Source organism: Tasmannia lanceolata, unplaced genomic scaffold, assembly GCF_043159265.1.
Source record: "Tasmannia lanceolata isolate RefF3 unplaced genomic scaffold, GAP_Taslan_0.1 ptg000012l, whole genome shotgun sequence".
NCBI classification, from domain to species: Eukaryota; Viridiplantae; Streptophyta; class Magnoliopsida; order Canellales; family Winteraceae; genus Tasmannia; species Tasmannia lanceolata.
Window position 1 is genome coordinate 34,632,774 of NW_027518689.1, and position 15,710 is coordinate 34,648,483.

At 36.4% G+C, this 15,710-nt stretch overlaps 1 long non-coding RNA gene across 7 annotated transcripts; it reads right to left on the bottom strand.

Annotated features, from left to right (window-relative positions):
- Positions 1-6,426: 6,426 nt before the first annotated feature.
- LOC143887245 (uncharacterized) lies at positions 6,427-15,322 on the bottom strand. 7 transcript variants are annotated; one of them, XR_013254104.1, is made up of 7 exons: positions 14,993-15,322; positions 14,659-14,810; positions 12,624-13,293; positions 8,628-8,692; positions 7,698-8,050; positions 7,455-7,579; positions 6,427-7,218 (listed from the first exon to the last, which is right to left on the bottom strand). It is a non-coding gene; the product is annotated as an uncharacterized LOC143887245 (long non-coding RNA). The 7 variants fall into 7 exon arrangements; XR_013254103.1 differs by having other exon boundaries at positions 14,905-14,995; XR_013254107.1 differs by lacking the exon at positions 14,659-14,810 and having other exon boundaries at positions 7,698-8,139.
- Between the last annotated feature and the right edge of the window lie 388 nt (positions 15,323-15,710).

Here is a 15,710-nt window from a genome sequence, read left to right on the forward strand (position 1 = left end):
ACGAGGCAAAGGTTCAAAGGTTCAGGTGATCCCTTTTGGCACCTTGTGGATCGTTCTCAATTAGATCATACAGTCACTGAGGGTCTCTCATCTCTCTTATTGTTGTCCAGTGAGTGAGAGATTAGAACGGTTATCCTTGGAGATTCACGAATGCTATTGAGGAGATCCTCGATTTGACTGAAGGACATGATACCGATATTCGACATGTTTGGTGATCGGCCAATAGTGATATATATTTGCTATCTCGCTCAGGAGTTGACAAAGATGCAATCTTGACGTTTTGTCACCTCCCTCTGAAGATGTTTCTTTTTTTCTTTTTTGCATAGTTTTAAATTTTTGTCGAAATTGACACGAAATGTTTCTATACCCACCAAAACTGTGCAAACCTAGGGTTCACAAGTTCTTTCTTGATAACTTGAGGAGTATAACTGTACTTTCTATTTAAACAACACCATCTTAACAAATATAGATAATCAATTAGCAACAAAGGTTCGCAAAGATTAACAGCTCTTGAGTTATTTCACTAACAGGTTAAATTTGCGAACACTTAGCCATGCCAAGGAATTTATATATATATAAATAAGATGAGATAATAATGTCAAGGTATGGAGATCAAGGTAAGAAGTATAGCAGTAGGAGGGCTGATCAAGGGTTAAAAGGCAGCAAGATATGCCTCAATAAGCTGCTAAAAAGAAAGTGGAGTGATCTCACCAGATCGAGTATGCCTCAGCCTCAAATCCCGTTGTGTAGGAAGTCCCAAGCAGAACGGGAGCAAGATCAGCTGCCACGTTCCATCCCAAGTGCTGTACCAGCCACCTTTAATGAAGAGATATGTGGGGAAATGAGTTGAGGTGCAAGGAAATCAACAAGGCCAGCAAGGCAGCTCATTTTCAAAAAAAGAAGAAAAAAAGAGGCCAGCAAGGCAGCAACCACAAGGTGATGAGAGAAGCAAGTAACCGTTGTAACTGCAGTTATCAATAAGAGGAATTAAGTAGGGAAATGGGTTGAGGTGCAAGGAAATCAACAAGGCCAGCAAGGCAGCAACCACAAGGTGATGAGAGAAGCAAGTAACCGCTGTAACTGCAGTTATCAATAAGAGGAATTAAGTAGGACAGTAAGGAGAATGAAAAGAGGTGAGAAAATAGGGACCGGGACTGGTTCAACTGTAACTAGCTAAAACAAATAAAAGCGACAATAGTCATGATGACTGGTTGTTGCTAGAAGGGAGTGGGAAACATCAGATCAGCAGGGGCTGATCATGGGTGCGTTGAGGAAAATCTGGACTATTGTCACATGAAGAAAGAAAATACGGACCTACAATTTTTAGTTTGTACGAACTTACTATTTTTAGTAAAGATGGACATGCTATTTTTAGCAAAGATGGAATTATTATTTTTAGTAAGTGTAGACTTCTTATTTATAGTAATTCCGAACACTGGCAAAAGATCCCTAAGGGTGGGTGTTTCTTGTCAGAGTAGCCTAGTGTGTGGAGGCAAATCTTGCTTGTCAGATGCAACTTAACGGATTGATTTTAAAGCTCTAGCTTGCACAGGTGCTGCTGGAAGGATTTTAAGGGTAGATTCTAAAGCTTGATCTTGCACAAGGCAGCTGCTTGAATAACATATCCATCTGGGTGATGGAGGAGGGAATTGTTTAAAATGGGTAACGTGGATAAAATGATGCCTCTTATCCATATGTAGGATGTTGTTTTTAGTTACTACTATGTTCAGATCGAAGCTCTCCTTACTCGAACTTTGCATTCAAATTTCAACGCGTAACTGACATTACATTTTCGAAAAAAAATTGGGTTTTTGTTTAGGGCTATGCAGATCCATAGTGGATGGGAATTTTTAGCTAATGACTCGAGTTGTTTTGGATGTATCAAAGTTATTCTCCTAATAATTTCTTTTTTTTTGTGGGTGCCCCCCCCCCCCACCCTCCCCGGGGCGGGTGGAAAGTTCTGTAGTCTAATCGTTTGTTCTCTGTGTTGGTTGGCATTGGCTCCCTAGCAGGTGCATGCGTCTCACATAACAGGAATATTGTTTCCTCTCTCAAATGATTAATTTCTGAGGGTTCAAAATCTCTTTACTGGCTCTCCAGGATGTTAAGAGTGCTTGAATACTCCGAGTTTCACTTTGAAGCTTGTGGGGATTGCTAACATGCTCTAGAAGCATTCGTCCTTTGAGCCTAAAATGGATAGCAGATCCCAAAATCAACAGTGTAATGGTTCATTGATAAAATAGTTAAGATCATTCTATGGTTTTGATATTTGGGTAGAGCATTACAACATTCGGGTAGGCTGTTACAGTCGATTAATGTAATTATGAAGAGACGATTACCCAGAAAGCCTATTTTACAATCGATGATATAAAGCTATGATCTGTGGACACGGACACGGTTGTCGCGTGTCGACACTGACAATGAGTGTCGGACACAGCAAACCCCCAAAATTTAGAAACGGGGGGACACGGCTAAAATAGAAACCATATATAATCATAGTTTGCCGATATAGATTTCTGTGTCGAGTTTCCACACGGATATACGTTGTCTGACATGGCAACATCTAAAAATCTAGAAATGGTGACACATACATACATATAAAATTATTGATTATTACACAAATATGTGTCTACGTGCTCACATTAACTCTGAGACTCCTGGCAACACATTTTAAGTGTCCAAAGGAGTGTGGACATGTGTGGACACGCGTGTCAGCTGTAAATTCAAAGTGTCGGCTAAATCATAGATATAAAGCAAAATTTGGGTTCTCCAAGGGGGCATAGGAGGATGTATGTGAAATCAAGACCATTGATCTTGTTGAATATCATAAGGTTAGCTATACATGGTCTTGGCTCGATGCTGAACTGATGTCCTTTGCATAAGACAGGACTGCAAACATCAATTGTTTTACTTTTCTTGGCAGATCGCCAGGCAAGGTTTAATAAATCAAAGGCCTACTGTCATTTGATCATGGAGGGGCCATGGAATTCAGACTTATGCACCATAATTAACCCCCAGTTAGCTTATCAATGGAGGTCGACCAAGTTGCTAGCAGACATATTATTGACTAAGCAAGGTGCTATTTGGTGTGGACTACTTATCAATGAACCATTAGAGGCATGTCAGGTATTGGAGGGATCTTTAGGGATTCTTTAGGCAAAATCACCTTCTACTTTACGGGATCAATTGGACACACTGACTAATCAGAGGTCGAGGTACGTGCTTTCCATTTGGGATCGATTAGTTTCCTTAATCAGATGGAGGGAAGCGTGGAAGTGGGGAGTGACTTTCCGTCTAAAATAAGAGCTGCCCATCCTGTCTAAAATGAATAGAATTCAAGGAAACTCTAGACTGCCTCTCTCACTCGCCCTTTCTCTTCGCCGGTTGCCATCTTCTTCTCTTTCACTCCCTTTCTCTATTAACCCGCGGATGCTTGTACATCAAGTGAGAACATGAGATCAGTCCGAGAATTCAAAGAAAAATAAAGTATCCACTATTCATTTCCAAAAATCATTGACACTTGTCTCCCATTTCTCTATAGTTTTTTTCCTTTTCTCTCTGCATTTATTTCGAGTTTCTATGGAGATCTTCCTTTTGTCCTCTTTTCCTTTGATTTTCTATCCACTTTTCACTGGATTCATTGCCACATGGCAGTTTTTTATCATTTTATTTTAGGGATTAGTACTGTCGTCTATACTTTTCTATGAAGTTGTATTGTTTTTGGTGCTAATTATAGTATATAAATCATTTCAATTTCATGTTCACTTTCATAGGCTGTGGGTTTCTTTTTTTTAGCACCCAGAATCTTGTCAAATTCCATTTGAAAAATGTTTAATGTTAACGATCATATGTAGAAGAAATAGATTGTTTTCTCATGCTGGTAATTGATTTTGCCTTATGCTTTAGGTCCATCATTGTGATTTTTGGAAGATTGTTGTGGGTATTATAATATTTTCAATTTCAAATGTTTCTATATTAAAATTTCGCACCTGTTTTTTTTTTCCCCTCAAAATGGGACAACTACCCCACGCCCCACCCTCTGCCGTGTGGCATGTAGGGATCTGTTCGGTTCCACTCTTGCTTCGGCAGCTGGTCTCCTTAGGAGCACTCAAACTTTAATCCATGTGGGAAGCCATTACCAGTTGCAGGCATGGTTGAGGTAATTTGGTAGTCATGTTTGTATCATTTGAGGAAACCCTTCAAATGACTCATGTTATCTTACATTTGTTTTCTTTTATCTTAATTGCTTACTTCTTCTAACAACCGAACACTCCTATGAAAAGTTCACTTTCCATGGTTTTACTTCACTTCCACTTCACTTAACCTTTCTAGGAAATTTACCAAACAGAACCTTAGGTTTTTTCTCTTCCTGTGTGTTTTGTTCTGCCCACTAATCTGAAAGGATCAAACATGGCAATCGACCCTCTTTGGACGCCCCCAAAATGAGTAATTATTTGCAAGTAACGGTTGTTTGCAATATTCTTATTTAACTTTAAAACTCTATTTGCACGTAAGATTGCATGTAGATAATTTTAGAGGTATCCATTAAAGAACAATCATTAAGCTTTCGTGGAAAGTGATTGCTGGTTTCAGTGAGTTTTGTTTGGCTCTTTAGTAAGTTTAGGGAAGTGATATATTTGCCCCATTTTCTTCCCCGAGCCGCCCCCCTCTTGTGTATTTGTGACTACCCTTTCGCACTCCAAGCGGGTGGCCGAGTAAAAGGGAAGAATATATCATTTCCCTCAAATTTATTCCATAAAGAGGTGCCCGGTAATGCATTTGCCAACTCCCGTATGGCATGAAACAAATTTTATGGGATTGGGCGTGCGTGCAAGTGTTAGGGCAACCGCCCTTCAGTCACCCTTGATATTTGATCCAAGGACCAAGTTGATAAAAGTCTCCTTGGATCAAATATCAAGGGCGGTTGCCCCTGCCAGTTCATGCAGGCCCATTAACTGTGTAAAATCTCGAGTGTTAACTTGGGTCACAAGCCCAAGTTTTAAGTTACTAATCTATCGATCAAGTAGTAGGAATACAGGCTCTTAGAAATTTAGTAATTCGTAATAGACATGCCTCCTAGGGTTTTTTTTTATACTAATACAATCATGGTTTTAAATTTCGACTGAAACGTACCGAAATTTCGGGGTCGAGACCGACACCTAAACGTACTGAAACTTACCAAATTTCGTCCGAAATTATTTTTTATTGATTTAATGAATTTCAGCTGAAATTTTGGCCCAAAAAAAGACATTTAATGCTCCTTTACTGAATTTCGGCCGAAACCGAAATTTAAAACCTTGAATACAATTGCCGAAATGATTGTATGATTTATTAGAAAATTTGTAATATGATTTTATCAAATAAAATGCCAAGAGGCTGTCAAGGCTATGTTTGGCAGCTGAGAAAGTTTTTTCCACGGAATATTGGTTCATCAAATGGTGGCCTGATGGGAAGGGAGCAAGGAAGGTGGGAGACGAAGAAAATTGAGAGGTCGCTTTTTTCTTTTTCCATTTTTTCTGCCTACTCTCCCTTCGTCTTTCTCGACCCTTGATAAGCTTTTATATTCCGTGAAAAAAAAATCATGGTTGCCAAAGTTCCTAACAAACTTAGACTAGAAGTAATAAACATTATCCTAAAACTTTGGTAGTTCAATTTCAACTAATAAAGCCTGAAATTTTATATGCAAACCAGTCCACACCCACCTCCCTACCCCTAACTCTTATAAAAACTGTAAAACAAGGTGAGTTCGGCCCGTTATCATTTTTGTCATACGGGAAAGGTACTTCCTCCCCCTTTTACAACAAACTAGGAGAAGTGCACGTGCGTTGCACGTGTGACCCAAGACCTTAAGTATAATACCATTTTAAAAAAACATGAGAGTACAAGTATATTATTCTTTTTTTTTGAAATGGCAAGATGAATTCATTAAAAAGGAAGGGGACCGAGGTGGGCCTCAACCAAAATTACAAGAAAATAAAACAACAATAACAAGAGAGACAAATCTCAGGGAGGAAGGAAGTCAAACCACTCCAACTCCAACCTCCTAACCCCACTTCTAGCCAAGGAGTCCGCCTCCCCATTAGCAGATCGCCGAACATGATTGAAAACAATAAATGAGCCCGCAATTAAATCATCTATTTCATCAAAAATAGAAGAAAATCTCCAAGGAGGCGACACCAACCCCTTCAACCATTTAATCACATTCAAAGAATCTCCCTCCACAATAGTGATATCCATGCTATCTCTCTCAAGCCTTTTTATGCCATGATAAACCGCCCTCACCTCGGCCTCCGAGGCATCACAAACTCCAAGAGGGCCGGCAAAAGCCCATATAACTTCACCACAAGTATATTATTCTTCTGATTTCATTGGACCCACAATGTACCTCTTCATTGCAATGTGCTTCTTACCATATTTCTCTCTGTATAGAAATGTTGAGGATGCAATATCATGGTTAAAAAACAACTGAGTTCAAGCATTACAATCATTATGATAGATAGATACATTCATAAGATATTGCTACATTACAATCATTATGATAGATAGATACATTCATAAGATGTTGCTAAATTACAATCATTATGTTAGGTAGGAAACAACTTACAAAATTACGTAGGAGGAGATTACGAAGTGAAAATAACACATTTAAGACCAATGTCATTAGGAAAGTTTGGAAAGGGGAAATGGAAATTCAGCTAAGATTAGACAAGCAACATGGTGGATCTTCCCAATAAGTCTATTTCCTTGAAGCTAACTTGGAACCCATGAGAGAGGGAGATCCAAAACTCAAAATAGACAAAATATGGATCACTAAACCTACAGTTCTAGCAGATCAATCGTCTTGAGTCACATAATCAGCAAGGTTGAGTCCACAACTTTACTTTAAGCTAGCAACATACAACAAACAACATCAACTGCCAGAGATAAGGGTTGATGAGACCAATGACAATATTCAGTACTACTCTTCATTTGATGTGGTTTGAGTATGGAAATAGCCATGCAGCCCTTGTTGTTTTGACCACAGATTTCGTGGGGACTACTTTTCAGTAATTCAATGTGGGAAGCGAAGTCGCTTCCTCTGTTCCACTTCCTGATGTCTGATCCCACCACTCTTTTATCACATTCTCAACAGCTTGTACAACCTTCTCCATTACAATCTGAGTCCTCCTTTTCCAATGTCAAATAGGTGAAAATGCTAGGGAGGCCTCCAATATCCACCTGTAAACAAAATTGCCGGTTTGTCAAGTGCAAAAAGATATTTTGTTTCCAATTACAAATACTCTGAATGATGGACAATATCATCATACTACTCTGAAATGTTATATTTAAAAACTGGACATTTTTCCAAAAATTAGACGAAGAAGATAAAGTATATGAAATGGTTTATAGCATCGCTCTTAATATTTACAACCACAAACCCTTAATATTTACAAACAAAAAATTGAAGTCATTACCCTTCGTGTCTCCAACTGCAGAATCCAAGTAAGTTCCTCCACCCGCTTTATCTATGACTGCAAAGAGACAGCTGTACATCACATGGGAAGGATTGAAGGGACCTCATTGCCATTGTACACTCCAACTGACAAAATAAGCAAGTTATTAAATCACTAAAAAAAAAATCAATGGGAGGAGAGCTCAACAGAGATATGTGCATTTCTGGAGGAAAAAAAGTAATTTCAAGACCAAGGTATTCTCACCTTGCAATCGGCAGCTATCCTGCAAAATGTTGGTTGCTGTCTTCAAAACAAACAGGGCCTTACTAATCATCCCATGATCAAAACTGATATTCATCCGAAGATCCATAAAGCAACAACTCACCAAAGAAAATTAATAGCAAAGAGAAATCCAAACCACAGCAATGCAATCCGACCCAACCACTAAAGCACCAAAATAGAAGAAAGCCATTCACATAAAGACTGAGGCTGAATGCTGTTGAAGTTGCATCCTGATATCGTTGACATTCTGAGACCAGATCATTTATGTTGCATTTAGCCTCCAAAAATTCCATCTCGTCCATCCCTCCTCCAGTGTTCCAATAGAAGAAAGATTTCTGTATAAACATAGCTGTAAATCACTTCGACACTCTCTGTGACAGTAAGTTTCATCTCCTGGATTGAGTTTCCAATAACCAAGAAGGTTCTGATGATACGAAAATAATAACCAAGTCTGATGATATCTTCTTTTTGATCTATTGTTGTTGTTGACACCACAATAATAACCAAGAAGAAAATCTAAACAATCTAAATAGAGTACTCTCTTTAATTAACAAAAAGGAAACAAACATAAGATCATGCTTGGTTGTTTAAAACACATTCTCTTGGTTTAGATAAAGAAATCTAAAAAATACACTTTATCTTAATATTTAGAGGCAAAATTATAATAGATCAAAATTTTACTTGAATGATTAAAATAAGATGTTGGTATTATTATTCATGACATTCTAAAGGAATATAAATGTCAGTAGACCGATTTCAGAGAGGCAAGTGTGTCCTTTGATAATCAACATGATCAGTCAAGCCTACACTAAACCTAATTATCCGGTTAAGAAAAATGAATTATACATTTAATTTAAACCGAACAAATATTGATCAGAACTGCTAATAAAATCCATTAAGAGCATATATTACCAGGAAAAAAAGCAGACACCTATCTCCGTCAAGTCGCATCAAGTCAATTTAAAAAAGAAGAACACCTACAATAAAATAGAAAAGTCAATATTTCGACAAATAAATTAGTAAAGTGAACAAATCTAAATCATAAATTTACTATTAAAATATTTGAAAGAAATAAGAAAACAGAGAATGGTGGGTTTTTTCCGTGAGAAGGAAATGAATCAAATGAACAGGAAAATTGGCATAGGGAATAGAGCAATAGCATATTTATGTAACATTATTTTATTTTTTCATAGCAGAAAATATATTAAAATTATAGCAACAACATAAAAATTTCAAACAGACCACTATGTGGATGTTTGTTAGCTAATCCAATAATAATTGAACAATTTGCACATAAACAAAGATGTTTGTGTAACCAAAGTTCAGTAGTCAATGTGATTGTAATTGCAATCTAAAAGAAACTTCTATTGCATGGAGTTCATACAAGGAACTGTTTTAAACATTCAAGCAGTTGCACACCTCGTCACATTCAACTACTATCTGAGCATGCCTGTGTGTGTATTAGTAGATAATCCGTTAGAAAATGCAGTCTCCAAGACAAATAAAGACATACCAAAACAAAGGGTTCGAAATTTTGTTTCCCATTTAGATAAGGTAAAGTCAGTACTCATAAAACGTATAAGAACTCTCTTCTCAATTCTATTTGCCGGATTTTGTGTAAATTTTTTTTCCTTTCAATGATTTAGAGGGAAATGATATGGTTAATTGGTTATGGCTTATTTGAAGGGATATCAAGGGTTTCTCAGAATACAAATTGAACCACGCCAATTGAAGTTATTTTTCCATATATAGCGAAACAATGAAAAAAATAGAAAATTATTGTAAAGTTTTCCCTGTGAAAAAATAACTTTTTTTGAAGTTTTTCCTCACTTTTCGCCCCATTGTTTTATTATTAAGCAGAGAGAACTCCACCTTCACTATCAAGTGCGGTAAAGGAAAAGATTGAAAAGAATTCTACCAAAATTGTTCCTCTGCCACAAAAAAAAAACAAACCATGTAACTAAATGATAGATAAGTTACAAAGTTGAATCAAGAATCAGCCAATTCAAGTCAACCGACCGACACCAGCTTTTAGAGACATATGAGCGAGAAAGAGAGAAGCATTTCAATTCGGGACAAATGAAGTAAAATAGTATAAAATTCATAGCTCAGTTGAGAAATTAAAATTTAAAAATCGATAGGAGTAGTGCCTCGTGGTTCATGCCCAAGAGTTTATGATGTACATAAAAAAAAAAAACCCACACATAGAGAGAGGGAGACAGGGAAAAACAATTTCCATACGATATAACCTATTCTAGGGAGCATTTACTCATACATCGACTGCTATACTGCTATTTACCACCCAATATTAACAAAAGATAGATGATCCAAGTGTCAAAAAAATGGATGGATCTTGCATTGATATTTATTCAAAAGACATACAGCTGAATAAAAAATCTAATTAGAAAATCTAAACCTAATCAGTTGATGGAATGGCTTTAAAAGAACAAACGATTGGTTCGTATGGCGGGTCCACCTTTGCGGGGTCCACAAAAAGCGACCAATCGGTGGCTTTATAAGCCACTTAAGCGCAGGGAGCTCCCTACGCAGCTGCGCAGGAACACTTTCCTCACAAATAAAACCATTTATATGAAGTTAATCATAAGAATAAAAAACTTCCATTGATAATCTTTATAAATCTCTAAGGAAAAAAAAACTCTTGATAACCTTTTTAAATCATCAATTAATGATAAGCAATTCATAACTATCATCTTCAGAATCATCCACAACAAGAGCAGAATATGGGTTGTTATGCAACAACTGTTGTTTACTGGGGCCTGGGGGAAGTGAGCAGATTTGTTAAATAGCCTTGGGTGATCTAGAAATATAAGAAATTCATTACTGCAAATCCAAAATAAATTAATCCAAGCATGGTTATGTCTGGAATAAATGTGCTCTATTGGCCACTCATGTGTCCTAAGCACTGTCATGCATGGTAGCCTATGCTGAAATCACACCTAAACATATCATTATGCAAGAAGCCACATCACTTACAAAACAAGATGTAATTTTCTTTCACTAATGAACGATAAAAAGTACACATTGGAAAAAACTGTGTGAATCATAGATTTATAAACAAAATCCCCAAAACTAAAATTTCAGTGTAGAAGTTTCTACATAGCACCCATCTAGATCATACATTGATGCAAAGTAGGTCCTAATAGATCACTTATTAAATGTCAAAAAAAATGAAAGTTATTTAATTCCAACCATAAAAATTGGTATGTTGGTGTGTTACTCACCAAAAAGATATGTTAGGGCATTTTTCCACCATATCAACTACCCTTATTTGATTTGATCTTACATTTTACATAGAGGAGAAATTGACAATGATTTTAAGCAAGAAACGTCAAATGCCGGCAACGACCAAAACTGCTCAAAATTTCAAAGAGACATTGTGAAGAGATAAAACACAAGTATTTACCAATGTTTTGCTTCTCACATGCATAAATCAAACCATCACTGAAATCAGGGGTGGAGCTACATGTAGCATAAGGTGGGCAGCTGCCCCTGTTGAGTTGGGCCAAACTCCTTAATAGGCCCAACTCAAATGGGCCCAGCCTTATGTATAAGCAGCCCCCCTTATGTATAACCTGCCCCCCTTATGTATAAATCCTGGCTCCGCCACTGACTGAAATCCAACTTTTCTATCATCATATCTTATGAATGTCCTACATTGGCTTTTAGGAGAGACAACAATCTATATCATCTCCCCCAACAAAACAACAAATTGGTTTAGGAGAGACAACAATCTATATCATTTCCCCTAACACAACAACAAATTGGTAACAGAGCTAAGGGAATTCTCTCCTTTTATCATTGTCAATTTCTCATCAACATTTATCATAGTAAAGGGAGATGTGGTTCGTTCTCCGCCCATTTGATTGGTTGCAGCAATGAGACCAACCTGAACATGAAATTGGTCACTCACGTGTATTGTCATTAGGCCTATCGACGTCATCAATCAGATGGCGATATCCTAAAATCACTGCTCTAGATTTCACTTTGTCAATAATCATCAATTAATTAGCAGTACAAAATCAACACTTCATTAGCATACATGTCAGAGTTCTTAAGTCACTAATTCACCTTTTTTATTTTATTTTTTTCTAGAATAGTCTAATTATATAGGGTGCTTAGGATTCAGGTTCTATTTCGTTCAATAAACAAGTACCCAGTATTTAAAAAAAATAAAATAGTCTAGTTATACTCATGCAAAATTAAGGAGCTATGAGAAATGCTTAAAGTGCTTCCACTAACTTTGGCTATTGTAAAAAATTAAAGCAGAATATAAACAAGTCCTTTTATAGACAAATTATTGCGTAGTAGTGCATAAATCATCAACTTTTTGGTCTCACATTCTCAGAATTAATCTACAAAATTGTTGATCACCTATAGCAATTAAAATACAAGAAAATAAAAAAATTGGCTTCATACCTCAACAGACCCATTATACATTAAAAAAACGCTGACCATCTGCGCTAGCAGCCTAGCAATATTGCAAGCTCTGTGTATAGTTCATATGAAGAATAGACAATGACTAAGAGAGACACCAATGCCACCGGACCAACTGCGACTTGACTCAATGACTCAAATATAGAATAAATAAAGATAGGAATGAAACCAGAATCTGTGTATTAAAAACGATATAATTCAATCAAGAAAAGAAAAGTGTAGCATATAAGGGAAACCAAATACACTGAAAGGAATAAAAGTGCAATATACTCAAATGAAAGCAAAAATCTCTTAGCATTTCCAGGAATTATAGTTCACAAATGAAATAATCATCTATCTCCATGCAGAAATTCTCTTGAATATCCATCAACAAAGACAAAAATTGATCAAAGAAGACGGTGAAGAATAAATACAGAGAGAGAGAGAGAGAGAGAGAGAGAGAGAGAGAGATACCTACGGAACAGGCGCCTACGGTGATTCCAACCATAAGATCGTCCTGCAAATACTACCTACGGAACAAGTGCCTACGGTGATTCCAACCATAAGATCGTCTTGCAAATACTCTCTCCACCTGTAGCTTTCCCAAAAAAAGAAAAGAAAAACTACTCTCTCCACCTGTAGGTTCATGCTCTTGAGCTCTGGATGCCATCTGGAAGCAAAAGGATGGAAGAAGAAGACAACAAGGAATTAGAAGATGGAAGGGGTTCTTTAGTCTGAAGAATTTGGATGTCGCATACACTTGACTTCACATTGTTGGGGATCCATTCAACGAAGTTCAGTTCTTGTTTAGCCATAGGCCCATAGTAGGGGTCATGCAGCCACATATCATTATAGTAAAGACACATGTAATTTTGTAAACACAGTTCCTATACTGTATTCAAAGCAACCATTTTTTTGAGGATATTATATTCAAAGCAACCATATTTACATATAAACCATATTCAAAGCAACCATATTTACATATAGACCGTATTTAAAGCAACCATATTTACATACAAACAGAGTTCAATTTTAAAAATATGCAAATTTAAGTCATCGTTTGTTCCGGAGAAAAAGTTTGATTATATCAAAAAACACTGGTAAGTTCGTCATCCTCCTTTGCCTCCACCTAATTTTGCATATCCTGAAATAAATTAGTTGAAAATAATAAATGATTTGTACAAATAAGAACTTAAAGACAAATAATAAGAATTAGGGACAAAAAGTTACTTTCCATCAAAAAAGATTCGTAATCTTCATGTGCCATTGAGTTCATTTCAACTTTAATACCATGGAATCCATCATTTGAAAATGATAAATCAATTGTAGGAGTGAATATTGCCAAAAAATAATATGAAAGAGTTGAAGTTTTAATGATTTGCAAAAAGAAATGGATGAGCTACAAACTAATACAATCTAGTTATCTGGCAGAAGTGCAACTATTTCTGCTGGAGGCTTTTTCCACTCTTCATCATCTATTTCTTCAATGTCAACACACATGTATTGCCGTGAAGACACATACTCAATTCATATGTACATTTTCAATGAGTGCTGGACTGAAAATGAACCAACACACAAAAGCTGAATTGAACTAATACTCGCACCTTAAAAAAAGACAATGTAGAACCACTACAAAGAAGAAAAAGGGGATAACCATAATAAGGTAGTTTCTTATATGAAGCTAACTGTGGCACATAATTTTTTTTCATCTCATCCAATCCACTATGGTTTTAATCACCTTTTCTTTATTCTCGAAAAGGTGATCGGGTTTTGGAAGATGGGTGTAGCCATTTGGGTGGGGTTGGATTTGAATTGAGGGAGAGTTCTTCTGTCGTAGTTGGGATTCGAGTGAACTCCAGTACATCTCCTTTGCAAGATATTTCTTTGGAATAGAAAATTATCTATGTGAGGAGTTTATGTGCAAATAAAATTTCCTTAAAAATATATGAAAAAATTTAGAGCAAGAAATTGTAACTAATTATTCAATCAGCACAAATTTTTTTAAAGCAAATGAACAATGAAACAGAACTACAGAAATTATAAACACATGTGGATTAACAATATTTTGAGTGGATTAACAATGTATTATTATTTTAAATTTTAAATGTATCATTTAAACTAAAGCTTTTTGTAACTACAACGAAAATAAAAGGAAATAAATTTATTCAGTGGATTAACAATATTTATTATTTTTATTAAGAAAGTATGTTCAAAAAATTAAAAAGTTAAACAATTGTGAGAGGCAACATGAAATACATACTAAAAGCAAGTATAACTACATTTGCATGCCCTAAAATTGGTCATTTCTTCAATGATTCAATATCTGTCGATAGTTCTTCCGGCTCAAATGATAAAACAGATGTTCTATGGTAGAAATAAATGGTTTGTGATTAAGTAAAATTAGTTCAGGTGGGTTTCAATTTTGGCATGCTTGGGAGTCAATCAATGATTTTTCTTTTCTTTTTCTTTAGATTGAAAGAGTTAAAGCATTGGTAGACTTTTCTGTTACCTTGAAGAGAAGGTACCGAAAGACAAACCAACCAGTGTATCTAAGCCCAACTAACTCCAGAATCTTTGGAAGCCGGTAAGAAGCAACCATTAAAAACAAGTTTACCAAAACAATCCAACCCAATGGGCATTTCTTCCAGAAATTACAACAACCTAACGGCCAATAAAAATCCCAAATTACCGAAATTTAAAACCTTAGTTTCTGCTTTCAAAATAAGCAAATAAAAAAAATAAAACCAGACTTTACCTAAATCTGCAGAAGAAATGAAGGAGATGAGAAGTGCAGGTAGAAGAGAATGGTTTTGGAGGATTTAATATAAATAGGAATTACATACCAGGGTTTCTTGCTTGAACAGGGTTTCTTGCTTGAAAGGAGATTCACTCAGAGGGGAAACGTCCTGCATGAAGCCCCATATGTAGAGAAAGCCCACGCGGCATTTTTTTTGCTCAAAAGGAGGATCGATTGAAGCAAGTGTACATTTGGAAGAAGCAAGTGTCGAGAGAGATAGCGTATTTTAGGAAAAAATGGAGGAGAGGTAAATGAAGACTATGCAGAGAAGTCCACGCGGCATTTTTTTTTTGCCCAAAAGGAGGATTGATTGAAGCAAGTGTACATTTGGAAGAAGCAAGTGTCGAGGGAGAGCGTATTTTAGGAAAAAATGGAGGAGAGGTAGATGAAGACTTCTGGTCGTTTCTTCTTCTTCGATTAGGGCGGATATACCTATGAATCAAATGACTTAGATGCCCTTGTGAAATTGGCAGAATTCCTGTGGTGCAGTATAGTTTATGAAAGGAGATTAAGGGGTATAACATTAAGGGATACAAATGGGAATATGAAGGGCAAACAATCGACGAATTTGCCTCATGTGAGTTTTTTGGACATATATGGAAGGGCAAATAAGGAGGCTGATATGCCGATAGTGGGCTGAAAAATTGGGACCTATCTGGAAGTTCAACAAAAAGAAAGGGCAGGATGCATAGGGAATTTTGACGAAAGTTGGTTGACGAATTTTCCTTCGTTTACGCTTTTAGAATAGTAAGGATAAGGACAAA